This window comes from Lemur catta, chromosome 27 (assembly GCF_020740605.2).
Source record: "Lemur catta isolate mLemCat1 chromosome 27, mLemCat1.pri, whole genome shotgun sequence".
Classification (NCBI taxonomy): Eukaryota; Metazoa; Chordata; class Mammalia; order Primates; family Lemuridae; genus Lemur; species Lemur catta.
Window position 1 is genome coordinate 804483 of NC_059154.1, and position 6000 is coordinate 810482.

A 6000-nucleotide genomic window follows, 5' to 3' on the forward strand; every position below is an offset into this window, starting at 1 on the left:
TGAGTGTTTGGTGTGTATGTAGCAGCTAGAGAGCGAGGCTCTGAAGGCTACTGGGCAGCAGGAGGGCGCGGGGTCGGGTGGGGGGCGCTGGGCCGGGAGGGCCGCGTAGCAGCTGGGCCTCTCGAGGCGTCCGGGGACGGCCGCTGCCGTCTAGGGCCATAGCACCCTGAACGTGCCCGATCTCGTCTGGTCTGGGAAGCTAAGCAGGGTCGGGCCCGGTTAGTACTTGGATGGGAGACCGCCTGGGAATACCGGGTGCTGTAGGCTTTTGCTTCTTCTTTTGTCCCGCCCGCCGGGGGGTCGGGGGTGGGGGGCCCCCCCTCGCCTTCTGCGCCCGCCCCCACTTTCGCCCTCGGGCCCCGGCCCCTCCCCCCCCTCGGCGCGACCCGCTGCCCCCGCCCGGGGCTTCCTCCCCTCTCCCCCGCTGCAGCACCACCGCCAGGTGGCGGCAGCGGCAGAGCGTCCCAGGCGTTCCGTTGGGCCGGCAGCGGAGCCCCAACCCTGGGCCCCACACCGGGCCGGGGCCGGGCGGCGGGATCCCTAAGTGCCGCCGGGTCTCCTCTCCCCCGGACCCCGCACCCGCCGCCCCGCACTCCGGGACATCGCGTACACCCGGCGCGGGACAGCCCAGGGCGGCAAACCGTGTCCTGGGCCCCCGGACACCCGGCCCACCGTGCACTTTCTCTCCGCCGCACACCCGGGCCTCGGGCCCGGGCCTCACGCCGGGCGGGCTCCTCGCCGCCGACGGGGCTCCGAGAGACACACCGGCGCGCCGCACAGGGCGACTCGCTGGCCCCCTGGGCAGAGAGGACACACAACAGCACACGGAGCGCACGCACCCAAACCCAAACCACCCACCGGCCCCTGGACCCCTGGCTACACACCCCAAACCCCACCCCACCGGGCCACAGGATAGCCGGCTCCGGCCCCCCGCGCAGCCCCCCGCCCCCGCGCGGGGGCTGCTGCCACACGCAGGCCCTGAGGGGAATCGGGGCAGAACGGTCCTCCCCAGACGGGGGTGGGGTGGCGGGGTGGGGGGGGGACACTGCAGATCTTCAGGACCTCCGGGTGACGGACCAGCGGCAGGCGCGGCCCTGCCTCCTCCTCCCGGCCCCGCCCCAAAGCCCCTCCCCACCGTGCCCTCGCGTGGGCCGGCGGAGGGCCCTCTCTCGCGCACTCTCCGGCTCCGGCCCTCCGCCCCCACGCGTGGAAGCCTGTCCCTGCGCGCGTGCCCGTGGGTCTGCTCCTCGGGGTGTGGGACGGCGGTGCGTCCGTGGTTTGGGTGGGGGTGGGGGGGTGCGCGCGCGAGACCCGTCAGGCTCCGCCTGGCCCCCCACCCCCACCCCGATAAGGGCAGGTGGGCTAGCGAAGGGCCAGGGCGGCGGGAGGGACCCGACTGCGCAGGGAGGGACGCGTCGCAGCAGATCGGCCTCTTGAGGCGTCCGGGGGCGGCCGCCCTCGTCTACGGCCAGACCGCCCTGAACGCGCCCGATCTCGTCTCACCTCGGAAGCTAAGCAGGGTCGGGCCCGGTTAGTACTTGGATGGGAGACCGCCTGGGAATCCCGGGTGCCGTAGGCTTTTTGCTCTGCTTCTTTTTCTGTCCCGCCCCCCTGGGCTGGGAAGGGGAGGGGGGGGCCTTCGCCCTCCGCGCCCGGCCCGGCTCCGCCCCCGGCCGGCCCGGACCCTGCCCCGTGGCCCCTGGAGACAGGGTCAGATTGGAGATGTGGAGGCTCAGTCCCCGAGGCTGTCGCCCCTCACACACCTGCCGCAGGTCCGGGCCTCCGGAACTTCTGACCGACCGGCTCTGAATTCAGGACACAGTCTAAAGTTGTCCAAGGAGATGACCACGTTACCACCCTAGGACAGGAAAAATTGGACCCTATCCACATATGCAGAAGAAGAGAATCTAAACAGCTGGCTATTCGTTCACGGTAACATAATTCAGGAATCCAGAGGCGAAGACATCTAGAAACACTTTTCAAACGTCTAAATCTTTAGAACATATTCTGAAGGATTAAGAAGTAGAAGCATTCTTTGGACAGTCACGAGCAAGACCAGGGTGTCGATAGGAAATCCTTCTGTTCGATACTGCAAGAGACGCTCCAAAAACATACTACAACAAGGGAAAACACTAACAATATATGGGAAAGGAAAATCACCTTTCTTCATTTTCCTCACCTCCTACGGTTCTCAAAAGAGAATGTTTGCCCCTATGCGCGGGAGACCTGTAGAAATCCTAGGTGAGTCCAGCAAGATAGCTCTAGATGAAATCAACATTCGATCGATAGTTTCGATATTTCTTATTTCCTCGCAAATACACAATAATGAATGCAATTCTTGAAAAGGATAACATTCAAAGTCACAGAAAATCCACACAGCACCTACGGGGCAAAGGTGCCAACTTAGATGGAAAACTTAGCAAAAACGTACATGATGGCTCCAATCGATGGAGAGGCTACCCCGTAGTCCTCGATAGACGGACACAGAGTCCCCAAACTAATCATTTCCCCCACATTAATAAATAATCCCATTTAAACAGGGTTTATAACTAGAAACTTACTATCTGCTTCTTTCTCTTTTTCTTTTAATTTGGGAAAGGGATATGTTAAAGAATGATGATCATGATCATGATTATCATTATGACTATTATATTAAATCGAATTAACCGTACCAAAACCCCTCCACTCACCTTATAAAAATGGGAGTTGATGCATATGTGGGAAGCCGCTGTGTATCTTTGTCCCAAGGCGTGGAACCACAAAAACGCTTCTCCCAAACAAATCCCATCTCGACTGTCATCCTTTTCCTTGCTTTTCCTTTGAAAGTTTTTGCTCTCTGTTATAGGACTATCTCATTGAGGTAGTTTGTTAATTTCACAGTTTATAGAATACATGTGGAACCATTCTGGATTCCTTCTGGGCAACTTGTGTGCCAGGGGAAACCTTCTGTTTGGAGAATACTCCTCGCTTACACAGGAAGCTGCAGTTCATCAGCGCTGCTAGAGAATGGCACTGCACGAATCAGTCGAAGTATCTTTATGCGATCTTTGACTAGGTCCGTGTACAAGGGGCTCCCGTGAGGATTACCCTAGATGCTTCCTGGTCACATGTGCCCTATCTTCTCTCTGGTACGTGCTACTCAGAGAATATGCTTGCTCCTGAATTATGCCAGCGTTTATTCATATCCATTTATGCTACATTGCTTTCCAAATGGTTCTATAATTTCGCCTCCCATATCAGCAGGGTGTGTGCAAGAGTTTTCCTCAAAGCCAACACAGTGATCAGTTTCTTAAGTTTCCTCAATCTGGTGAGTTGGAAACTATATCTGGCTTCATTTTTTATTCTGTATTTCCTTGACTAATAATGAGGACACGGGGCCAAAGGCGTATTAAGCATATTAAACGTAGATATCCTGTAACAGTAATATTTTGCCAATTATATGTGCAACAGATACCTTGTCCTGTTTGCAGCTTGTTTTTGACCCTGTTCATGGTATCCTTGGAAACGTTTCATTATGGAAAATTTGAAATAGAAGCAAAATCGGAAAGAATAGTAGAATACTCTCGCACTCCTCTGACTCAAGAAATCACCAACCCCTGGCCAGATCTTGTTTCCTTTATACCCCTCCTACCTTAAGTTCATGATCCCCTTAATAATATCCCTCCATCGATAAAAAGTCAATATGTTTCTATCAAAGGTAGAGGCTTTCTTCCCTCTTTCAGTGTACTCACAGCCACATTAGTCCATGTAAAAATTTCACCGTGTTAGAGATAACAGCAAGTACTCAATGTTTGCGTTTCCCTGAGACACACACGCTCATTCCAGTTTCTTTGAATCGAGTCCAAATACAGTCCATACCTTGTGAGGGGTTGAGATGTCTTTTGAAAGAGTGTCCATACATCGCGACTAGTCGGGGGCAGCCCCGGTTGTCACCGTTTCCCTTTGTTTCCTACCGCTGTCCGCAGTGACCCGAGTTATTTTTGCATTGTGAGGGGTTTCATCCCGGATTTAAACGTATTTAATGTGTTTCAATATCTTGCAATTATTAGACTTACTGGCGATCAAACCGTCCGGTGTCTGGCAATCGGGAGTCTACTCATTCTGGTTCCTGTGTCTTTTGACGTGACCCTCGTCCTGTTGGATATCATAGCATCCACGCTTCCCAGGATAAGAAGCGTCCGTTTCCCGCCCCAGACTTCAAGTCAGCCTATGTCTCCAGTAAGTCTTAGGACCGTTTAGTAACGATGGTTGGCAGAGACCACGATCTAGATGCTGGTGAAATGCCCTACTGTTGAGTTCGCACCTATGTCTCGGCACTTTCCATGGGGAAAAAAAAAAAAAATAAAGGAAGAAAAGAAAAAAAAAATACAGGAAAACACATTGAGTTTCCACTGATAATCCAAGTTCAAACTGAGAACTGAGAGTTTTTTTACATGACTTGATCGATTTCACCTCTTCCTCTCACACCCAAATTCCCAGTCCCCAAAGACGCCAACAGCATTTCTTCTTTGCAGGATCCCACAGAATAATCGTAGCCATGCACCATAGAACCGTGGACTGGTTCCCACTGCATGAAGTAGGAAAGGCGAGGAAGGAACTTTCTACTTTTCCGGCTGCTCCACTGTGAAAATGTAAGAGCTGCCGTCCGCCGAAGCCAGTCTGCTCATGTCCAAGGAGCTGTGAGCCACGTCACACTCCTTTGGAATATTTCCCTGAGCCTTCATGTGGGCTCCTGACGTCTGTAGAATCTGACAAGTCACACGTTGTCCTCCCGTTTGTGTCCTCCGTGCTTTGAATAGATGTGCTATTGAGTGCTTGATTTTTGTTGTCATAGGTGTATGTGTTTGTGGCAAAGTGTTGAGTGTTTGGTGTGTATGTAGCAGCTAGAGAGCGAGGCTCTGAAGGCTACTGGGCAGCAGGAGGGCGCGGGGTCGGGTGGGGGGCGCTGGGCCGGGAGGGCCGCGTAGCAGCTGGGCCTCTCGAGGCGTCCGGGGACGGCCGCTGCCGTCTAGGGCCATAGCACCCTGAACGTGCCCGATCTCGTCTGGTCTGGGAAGCTAAGCAGGGTCGGGCCCGGTTAGTACTTGGATGGGAGACCGCCTGGGAATACCGGGTGCTGTAGGCTTTTGCTTCTTCTTTTGTCCCGCCCGCCGGGGGGTCGGGGGTGGGGGGCCCCCCCTCGCCTTCTGCGCCCGCCCCCACTTTCGCCCTCGGGCCCCGGCCCCTCCCCCCCCTCGGCGCGACCCGCTGCCCCCCGCCCGGGGCTTCCTCCCCTCTCCCCCGCTGCAGCACCACCGCCAGGTGGCGGCAGCGGCAGAGCGTCCCAGGCGTTCCGTTGGGCCGGCAGCGGAGCCCCAACCCTGGGCCCCACACCGGGCCGGGGCCGGGCGGCGGGATCCCTAAGTGCCGCCGGGTCTCCTCTCCCCCGGACCCCGCACCCGCCGCCCCGCACTCCGGGACATCGCGTACACCCGGCGCGGGACAGCCCAGGGCGGCAAACCGTGTCCTGGGCCCCCGGACACCCGGCCCACCGTGCACTTTCTCTCCGCCGCACACCCGGGCCTCGGGCCCGGGCCTCACGCCGGGCGGGCTCCTCGCCGCCGACGGGGCTCCGAGAGACACACCGGCGCGCCGCACAGGGCGACTCGCTGGCCCCCTGGGCAGAGAGGACACACAACAGCACACGGAGCGCACGCACCCAAACCCAAACCACCCACCGGCCCCTGGACCCCTGGCTACACACCCCAAACCCCACCCCACCGGGCCACAGGATAGCCGGCTCCGGCCCCCCGCGCAGCCCCCCGCCCCCGCGCGGGGGCTGCTGCCACACGCAGGCCCTGAGGGGAATCGGGGCAGAACGGTCCTCCCCAGACGGGGGTGGGGGTGGCGGGGTGGGGGGGGGGACACTGCAGATCTTCAGGACCTCCGGGTGACGGACCAGCGGCAGGCGCGGCCCTGCCTCCTCCTCCCGGCCCCGCCCCAAAGCCCCTCCCCACCGTG

General features: G+C 58.2%; 1 non-coding gene and 2 pseudogenes across 1 annotated transcript; all 3 read left to right on the forward strand.

The window, feature by feature from the left end:
• The first annotated feature begins 148 nt into the window (after window positions 1–148).
• On the forward strand, window positions 149–267 carry LOC123627815 (annotated as a pseudogene).
• A 1193-nt stretch (window positions 268–1460) lies between these two features.
• LOC123627943 lies at window positions 1461–1579 on the forward strand. Its single transcript, XR_006731551.1, has one exon. It is a non-coding gene; the product is annotated as a 5S ribosomal RNA (ribosomal RNA).
• Window positions 1580–5006: 3427 nt separating this feature from the next.
• On the forward strand, window positions 5007–5125 carry LOC123627816 (annotated as a pseudogene).
• Window positions 5126–6000: the final 875 nt, after the last annotated feature.